This window comes from Salvelinus namaycush, chromosome 3, assembly GCF_016432855.1.
Source record: "Salvelinus namaycush isolate Seneca chromosome 3, SaNama_1.0, whole genome shotgun sequence".
NCBI lineage: Eukaryota > Metazoa > Chordata > Actinopteri > Salmoniformes > Salmonidae > Salvelinus > Salvelinus namaycush.
The window spans coordinates 62485007-62494863 of record NC_052309.1 but is presented as its reverse complement, the minus strand read 5'-3'; positions in this window follow the sequence as shown (position 1 = coordinate 62494863).

Genomic DNA, 9857 nt, shown 5'->3' with positions numbered 1-9857 from the left:
AAACCAAACAACGATTGTTCTGGACAAAGGACCCCTTGTACAACATTCTGATGGAAGATCAGCAAAAGTAGGACCCATTTTATGATGTTATTTCATATATCTGTCGTACATGTGAACTAGTAGTTTGCGGCCAGGTTTTGGGCACGCTCTCGCCATAACGTAAACTGCATATCGTAATTAAGTTATTTTTAGAATTCTAACACGCCGATTGCATTAAGAACTAGTGTATCTATCATTTCCTATACAACATGTATTTTTTAGTTATGTTTATGAATAGTTATTTGGTCAGAATATGTGTGTCAGAAAAAGTGTCAGAAAAATATCCGGACGTTGTGGGAAAAAGATGCTACGTTAGCACAATGTATAACCACTAATTTCAGCTCTAAATATGCACATTTTCGAACAAAACATAAGTGTATGTATAACCTGATGTTATAGGACTGTCATCTGATGAAGCTTATCAAGGTTAGTCAAAAATTATATATCTTTTGCTGGTTTATTCGCTATCGCTAACGTGCCTATTGCTATCGCTAACGTGCCTTGATGAATGAATGCGGTAGTGTGGTAGGCTATTGTAGTAAGCTAATATAATGCTATATTGTGTTTTCGCTGTAAAACACTTAAAAAATCGGAAATATTGGCTGGATTCACACGATGTTTGTCTTTAATTTGCTGTACACCATCGATTTTTCAGAAATGTTTTATGATGAGTATTTAGGTATTTGACGTTGGTGTCTGTAATTACTCTGGCTGCTTCAATCCTATTTGTGACGGTAGCTGTGATGGTAGCTGCAATGTAAAACTGATTTATACCTCAAATATGCACATTTTTCGAACAAAACATAGATTTATTGTATAACATGTTATAAGACTGTCATCTGATGAAGTTGTTTCTTGGTTAGTTTGGTTGGTTCTTGGTTAGTTAGGTTGGCTTTGTGCATGCTACCTGTGCTGTGAAAAATGTCTGTCCTTTTTTGTATTTGGTGGTGAGCTAACATAAATATATGTGGTGTTTTCGCTGTAAAACATTTTAAAAATCGGACATGTTGACTGGATTCACAAGATGTGTATCTTTCATTTGCTGTATTGGACTTGTTAATGTGTGAAAGTTAAATATTTCTAAAAAATATATTTTGAATTTCGCACTCTGCCTTTTCAGTGGAATGTGGGAGGAGTTCCGCTAGCGGAACGCCAGAGCCAGACAGGTTAAGCCATTTTGCCACAACTTTGGAAATATGCTTGGGGTCATTGTCCATTTGGAAGACTCATGTGCGACCAAGCTTTAACTTCCTGACTGATGTCTTGAGATGTTGCGTCAATATATCCACATAATTTTCTTTCCTCATGATGCCATCTATTTTGTGAAGTGCACCTATCCCTCCTGCAGCAAAACACCCCCACAACATGATGCTGCCACCAACGTGCTTCACAGTTGGGATGGTGTTCTTCGGCCTGCAAGCCTCCCCCTTTTTCCTCCAAACATAACAATGGTCATTATGGCCAAACAGTTCTATTTTTGTTTCATCAGACTAGAGGACATTTCTCCAGAAAGTATGATCTTTGTCCCCATGTGCAGTTACAAACCATAGTCTGGCTTTTTTATGGCGGTTTTGGAGCAGTGGCTTCTTCTTTGAGCGGCCTTTCAGGTTATGTTGATATACTGTTTTACTGTGGATATAGATCATTTTGTACCTGTTTCCTCCAGCATCTTCACAAGGTCCTTTGCTGTTGTTCTGGGATTGATTTGCACTTTTCGCACCAAAGTCCATTCATCTCTAGGAGCCAAATTGCGTCTCCTTCCTGAGTGGTATGATAGCTGCGTGGTCCCATGGTGTTTATACTTGCGTACTATTGTTTGTACAGATGAACGTGGTACCTTCAGGTGTTTGGAAATTGCTCCAAAGGGTGAACCAGACTTGTGGAAGTCTATGATCTTTTTTTCTGAGGTCTTGGCTAATTTCTTTTGATTTCCCCTTGATGTCAAGCAAAGACGCACTGAGTTTGAAGGTAGGCCTTGAAATACATCCACAGGTACACCTCCAATTGACTCAAATTATGTCAATTAGCCTATCAGAAGCTTCTAAAGCCATGACATCATTTTCTGGAATTGTCCAAGCTGTTTAAAGGCACTGTCAACTTAGTGGATGTAAACTTCTGACCCACTGGAATTGCGATACAGTGAATTATAAGTGAAATAATCTGTCTGTAAACAATTGTTGGAAAAATGAGTTGTGTCATGCACAAAGTAGATGTCCTAACCGACTTGCCAAAACTATAGTTTGTTAACAGGAAATTTGTGCAGTGGTTGACAAACGAGTTTTAATGACTCCAACCTAAGTGTAAGTAAACTTCCGACTGTAGGTAGTTGGATGGTCTATTTACAGATGGGCTGTGTACAGCTGCAGCGGTCAGTAAGCTGCTCTGACAGCTGACGCTTAATGTTAGTGAGGGAGATATAAGTCTCCAACAGTGATTTTTGCAATTCGTTCCAGTCATTGGCAGCAAAGAACTGGAAGGAAAGGCGGCCAAAATAGGTGTTGGCTTTGGGATGACCAGTGAAATATACCTGCTGGACTGCGTGCTACGGGTGGGTGTTACTATGGTGACCAGTGAGCTGAGATAAGGCGGAGCTTTACTAAGCAAAGACTTATAGATGACCTGGAGACAGTGGGTTTGGCGACGAATATGCAGCGAGGACCAGCCAACGAAAGCATACAGGTCGCAGTGGTGGTTAGTATATAGGGCTTTGGTGACAAAATGGATGGCACTGTGATAGACTGCATCCAATTTTCTGAGAAGAGTGTTGGAGGCTATTTTGTAAATTACATTGCCGAAGTCAAGGATCGGTAGGATAGTCAGTTTTACGAGGGTATGTTTGGCAGCATGAGTGAAGGATGCTTTGTTGCGAAATAGGAAGCCAATTCTAGATTTAATTTTGGATTGGAGATGCTTAATACGAGTCTGGAAGGAGAGTTTACAGTCTAGCCAGACACCTAGGTATTTATAGGTGTCCACATATTCTAAGTCAGAACCTTCCAGAATAGTGGGCGGGCGGATGCGGGCAGCGATCGGTTGAAGAGCATGCATTTAGTTTTACTAGCATTTAAGAGCAGTTGGAGGCCACGGAAGGAGTGTTGTATGGCATTGAAGCTTGTTTGGAGGTTTGTTAACACAGTGTCCAAAGAAGGGCCAGATGTATACAGAATGGTGTTGTCTGCGTAGAGGTGGATCAAAGAATCACCCGCAGCAAGAGCGACATCATTGATATATACAGAGAAAAGAGTCGGCCCGAGAATTGAACCCTGTGGTTCAATTCTGAACTCTATCTGAGAAGTGAACTCTATCTGAAAAGTAGTTAGTGAACCAGGCGAGGCAGTCATTTGAGAAACCAAGGCTGTTGAGTCTGCCGATAAGAATGAGGTGATTGACAGAGTCGAAAGCCTTGGCCAGGTCGATGAAGACAGCTGCACAGTACTGTCTTTCATCAATGGCGGTTATGATATCGGTTAGGACCTTGAGCTTGGCTGAGGTGCACCCGTGACCAGCTCGGAAACCGGATTGCATAGCGGAGAAGGTACGGTGGGATTCGAAATGGTCGGTGATCTGTTTTAACTTGGCTTTCGAAGACTTTAGAAAGGCAGGGCAGGATGGATATAGGTCTGTTATTGTTTGGGTCTAGAGTGTCTCACCCTTTGAAGAGGGGGATGACCGCGGCCGCTTTCTAATCTTTAGGAATCTCAGACGATACGAAAGAGAAGTAGAACAGACTAGTAATAGGGGTTGCAACAATTGCTGTGAGTAATTTTAGGAAGAGAGGGTCCAGATTGTCTAGCCCAGCTGATATGTAGTGATCAAGATTTTGCAGCTCTTACAGAACATCAGCTGTCTGGATTTGGGTGAAAAAGAAGCGGGTGGGGCTTGGGCCAGTTGTTGCGGGGGGTGTAGAGCTGTTGGCCAGGGTTGGGGTAGCCAGGTTGAAAGCATGGCCAGCCATAGAGAAATTCTTATTGAAATTCTCGATTATTGTGGATTTATCGCTGGTGACAGTGTTTCCTAGCCTCAGTGGGCAGCTGGGAGGAGGTGATCTCAGGCCAGGTCGGTTAGAAAGTATTTTATGGGTGGAGGTTCACTAATTAGCGGAGGAGTTGGGACCACCGCCTCTGATAGCTTGCACATTATTTGAAAAATTTAGAGGAAAAAAAATCATTTTTCTTTTTTTCAAAGTTTGGGTTTGGAATTCGTTGGAAGCAGCAAAGACCATTTTTATCTATTTATAGCCGTTAATGAACCATCAGTACTGTATCAGTTTTGTGGGACTTGGACGTGAATGAATTTTGCAAAAGCAAATTGATTAATCAATGATAATATTTAATCATACCCGGATAGGCTATCTGGGAATTAAAATGTAATTAACCCGAGAAGTTGGTTCATCTAGGTTAGTATGGGAAAGTTTAAAATGTCTCATTTACTTGGAAGAACATGAAAAGGATGTTCGACAATTTAACTTATTAAATTGAATGAGACGATGATATCCAATCAATTGAGATTGTATGGATTATCATAAGTGTGAACAGTAGTTTATATGTTAAGGTACCTTCATCACCAGGTTCACATGTCTCTAATATCACTTTTGAAGGTAAGACCCAGGTGCAGACAATGTCGAAGTAACAAAAGTTTGTTAATTCGACTACAGGCAGGCAAAGGTACAGGACGGCATGCAGGCTCAGGGTCAGGGCAGGCAGAAAGGACAAAACCGGGAAAACTAGAAAACAGGAATATTGACAAGGCAGGAGCAAGGGGAAAACCGCTTGTAGGTTTGAGGAACAAAATGAACTGGCAACAGACAACACATTTATAAATACACAGGGGATAATGGGGAAGATGGGCGACACATGGAGGAGGGTGGAGACAATCACAAAGACAGGTGAAACAGATCAGGGTGTGACACCTAAGGCCTAAGCCACATGGGAATCCCGCTGTAGCCGGGACTTCCGGCAGTATTGGATAGTAATGAATGTGCTTTGCAAAAGCAATTTTACTGATTAATCAATGTTAATGATAAATCAAACCTGTATAGGCTATTTGGGAATTAAACTTTAATTAACCTTTAATTAAATTGTCTCATTTGTAGAAACCCATTCATTTGGATATTATTTAAAATGTACATTGGAAAAAGGTAAACTTGGCAATTTTACCCCTTAGTTAAATTGAATGAGACATCGATATCCAATCAATTGAGACTGGCTGAATATCATAAGTAACCACTTATTAAACGTGATCCACGTTTGGGTGTCACCTAAATAATTATTTTTTAAATTAATGTACTGCCAGAGAACAACACGGAGGCAACCTCCAGAACACACACACGGCTCACCAATTCCTGTCTACCACTCCAATAATGTATATAATAAACTGGGTGTATTACGTAATCTGCTTTTCAATTTTATATAGGCTGAATCAAAATAAATGCCTCATTCTATTTTAGATGCCGAGGCACCAAATATGTCGTGTCTCTGTTTATGATTAAATGAGATGACAGGCTATTTTATCAAATCGATTACCTAACGTTTAATTGATTACATGATTGAATTAAACCATGCAACAATTAACTCATTAATAACCTGGGGCACCACGGAAGAGTGTATATAGAGCTGCTGTCTTCCGAATAAACTCTTAAAGATCTGAAAATCCTTTATATCAATAACAGTCAATCATTAATCGTCACCTTATTCAGTCTCATTCTGATTGTCGTAAAGTACTTGGTTATCTGCACAAACCCTGGCTAACAATTTGAATCGGCAATACACAAATTGGCTTAATTATTTATTTAATAAATAATCACACAGAATTACATATATATACACAGGATAGATCATACATTGATTACTAATCATGTCATGAAAAGTCCCTGGTGGACTAATCCGATATGACGGCTGGTTACACAAAGGAGGGGGGTTTGGGTTTGAATGAAAGAGCGGAAAGACTGAGGGACAAAGGAATTGGGTCTCTATCGGACCTTGAGAAGCTATGCTACCATAAATACAGAATCTTAAGCATTCTAATAACCACCCATTCGGAAAAGGAAAATGCAATATATATATTTACTCTGAGCTGCGTTTCGATAGATGGGTCGAAGATGGAAGACTGGTTTGCCCAGCAGAGATCGCCATTGTCCTTTGAAGAATCTTTCTGGTCGTAGTGTTGTAGAGCGGATACGTTGAAGTACCCTGTCGTTCTTAGCAGATTGTCTGTCCATTCCTAGTCCATGTACATTTGCAGCTGATAACTCAACGTCTAGGATGTATCACTTCTTCTTCAGTGAATAATAGTTAAAAGTTCCTTCCAAGTTGCCATAATCAGCTTGTGCTGTATTCTGGCTGGTCTAGTCGATATTCCCCATTTCAGCGTGGTCATCGTCACCTCCACGTTGAAATTCACCCTTCTAAACGTTAGGACAGCTGTAACGGCTGTTGGAAGGAGAGGACCAAGGTGGTACGTGTCCATATTTATTTAATGAACACTGAAATAACAAAGAGAACGACCGAAACAGTTCTGGCTGGTGCAGACACACAACAGAAAACAACTACCCACAAAACACAGGTGGGATGAGGCTACCTAAGTATGGTTCTCAATCAGAGACAACGATAGACAGCTGCCTCTGATTGAGAACCACACTCGGCCAAACACATAGAAATATAAAACATAGAACAAAAACATAGAATGCCCACCCCAACACACGCCCTGACCAAACCAAAATAGAGACATAACAAAGGAACTAAGGTCAGGGCGTGACAACAGCAGTCCTCACATTTCTGGAACTAAATGTTAATGATCGTTATGGATGCTTTTGTACTGGGGAGGAGAAGGGGCGTGTTTCATCCATCTAACCAATGTCTGTGCTCCCGTGGGTGGGGTTAATGATTGAGCAATTCTCTCATTTAGAAGCTAATATCACATTTTATCTTCTCACAAATAGTTTCATGTTTAATCACATAAGTTTTGCAACATTTTGATGTTGACTTTCAAAGATACAATTATGTCATCCTATCATGAGTAACAATCCACCAAAACAATGACTGATCTGACATCATATTCTTTAAGTACCAACGGACCCTTCCATTACAGAAATATTGTCTCATTGTTCAACTTTTTGATGTTACCATCCTGTAGAGTCTTTCTCTGTGGTGTCACGGATCCCTCCAGAACTGTGTCATTACGCACACCTGGTCCCCATTTCCCTGATTGTAATTGTTTAAATGTGCCCTTTGGTTTCCATCGGGCTGTCGATTTTTGTTACAATGTCCGTTGGTCGTGTGAGTACCTGTGCCTGTGTTTTGGCTTTTGTGCCTCTTGTATTGCGAAGATGATTACGGGTCTAGTCCCGTGTAGAATCATTGTATGTTACAGGTCTTGCCCCGGTGTATTTATTCAAGGTACTCCTCGCTCTTTTGTTTGGGTTTCAACTCTGTGTTTTGTATACGCGTTTGTGTGGTCTTCGTCCCCGTGCCTTTACATGGCACGCTGTAATTTGGGTCAATAAAAAACCCTATTACGTATTCCTGCACTGTCTCCCGATCCCTTTACACAATTGTGACATGTGGTAACAAAGGGCTTTCCAAAAGTCCATTCTGTAGAGTGGCGAGAGAGAGTTTCGGTATTTATGGGAGGGGGGGATCATTTACCGGTGGGGGGGGGAGAGAAAGTGGGTGTTTGGACCCTCACCCAACAGGGCAAAGTCATGACACTGGTTATCCCTATTGCCTCAAATAGAAGTGCTTCCATATGTTTCCTCCCTCTCATTTAGGCTAGTTTGTATCTTGGTTACGATTACAGTGTCGTCAACCCTTTCCTCCGGGCTCTGGTTCTAATCCACACTAATAAAGAAGACAGACACATTCGACTTGGCTCCACATCCTCTGAATCCAGGGTGGACCTGTTCCAAGACAAGCTCAGCATTTGTAGAATTACTGTATGCTGGTTAAGTTTTTTCATTTCCCTCTCTCTCCTTCGGTCTCTCTCTCTCTCATTGTAGCTTCATCAACTATTTGGGCACAAGCTGAGGAGGAAGGCGACAGACAGGCAGGCAGGCAGGCAGGGGATCCTCAAACAGACAGAGACTCACACGAGACAAAACCAAACAGGCGCTCCGTTGCCCATGTACCAGAATCTTATACAATTGCAATGTTGGGACTTTGTCTGAGGACAATATGTAAATATCAATGGAGAATTCAATGGAGAATTCTTCCTGAATTCATACGGTATACATGGAAAATGACACAAATTCTACAGAAAAAAAAGGTAGTATGGCAACAACTTGTATGGCAGCCAAGTTCAAAGTGACCTGCTTTCGAGATTGATGTGGGAGTCTTATTTAGTTAGGCATTCAGTAGTCTTGTATCTCTAATCATTTGATCACTTGATACAACCTCTTGTCTTATCATTTCTCTTTGAAGACACCCATTCTTCTTAGTTATAGAGAAGTCGTAGCATAATACACGGGAGTATGAAAACTTTTCGTGAGCAGCTGAAAAGGTCAGGGAATCCATTGTGGATTTACCAGCAGTGTGTACTCTTCGAAGATGTCATACCATATAGGCTCTGTGAAGTTGGCTTGTCATAACAGCCTTACCGTTATGGTTACAAAACTATAGGGCTACTCCCATTCTAGTCTTTGGAGTTTAAAGGGGCAATCTGTGGTTCAAACAATAACAAAGCGGTGCACCCTGACACGGTTTATGTACAGTTGAAGTCGGAAGTTTACATACACCTTAGCTAAATACATTTAAACTCAGTTTTTTCACAATTCCTGACATTTAATCCAAGTAAAAATGTCTTAGGTCAGTTAAGATCACCACGTTATTTTAAGAATGTGAAATGTCAGAATAATAGTAGAAAGACTAATTTATTTCAGCTTTTATTTCTTTCATCACATTCCCTGTGGGTCAGAAGTTTACATACACTCAATTAGTATTTGGTAGCATTGCCTTTAAATTGTTTATCTTGGGTCAAATGTTTTGGGCTTCCCACAATAAGTTGGGTGAATTTTGGCCCATTCCTCCTGACAGAGCTGGTGTAACTGAGTCAGGTTTGTAGGCCTCCTTGCTCGCACACGCTTTTTCAGTTCTGCCCACACATTTTCTATAGGATTGAGATCAGGGCTTTGTGATGGCCATTCCAATACCTTGACTTTGTTGTCCTTAAGCCATTTTTCCACAACTTTGGAAGTATGCTTGGTGTCATTGTCCATTTGGAAGACCCATTTGCGACCAAGCTTTAACTTCCTGACTGATGTCTTGAGATGTTGCTTCAATATAACCTAAGTGTATGTAAACTTCCGACTTCAACTGTAAATCGCTGAGGGATGGGGCTGGAGAAATGTAACCACTATAAAATTCATAGACAGAGCTATGGATACAAGGACTGACAAGGACTGGTTTTAACCATGTTCTGAGGCATATTCAGTGTTTCTTTACAATTACGTTGTTTACAAACATTGGAGAAGAACAAGCATATATTTGGGGTTTTGGTGGGGTAAGACACAGTTGAGCTAAGCTCATGAGATATTTATAAGTTATATTCTTCAAGAATCAATGGGTATATATCATTAATCTAAAGGTCAAAAAAATCTATGTTCCAACTGCAGAATGCCCTTTTAAGGTAAGCCAATCATTGTTTTAGGTCTGTTATTGTTTCCTTGGCTGTACATTACAAGGCAGAGGATTTATTCTATTGCCACCTGGTGGTAAAAAGCTGACCCCACACTAAAACTGTTTAAAATTCAGTTTTTCCTGTGTTTTGTATTACAACTAACACTGTAAAAGTGTAAAAAAAAATGTTGCTGGTTGAAAAAACAATCT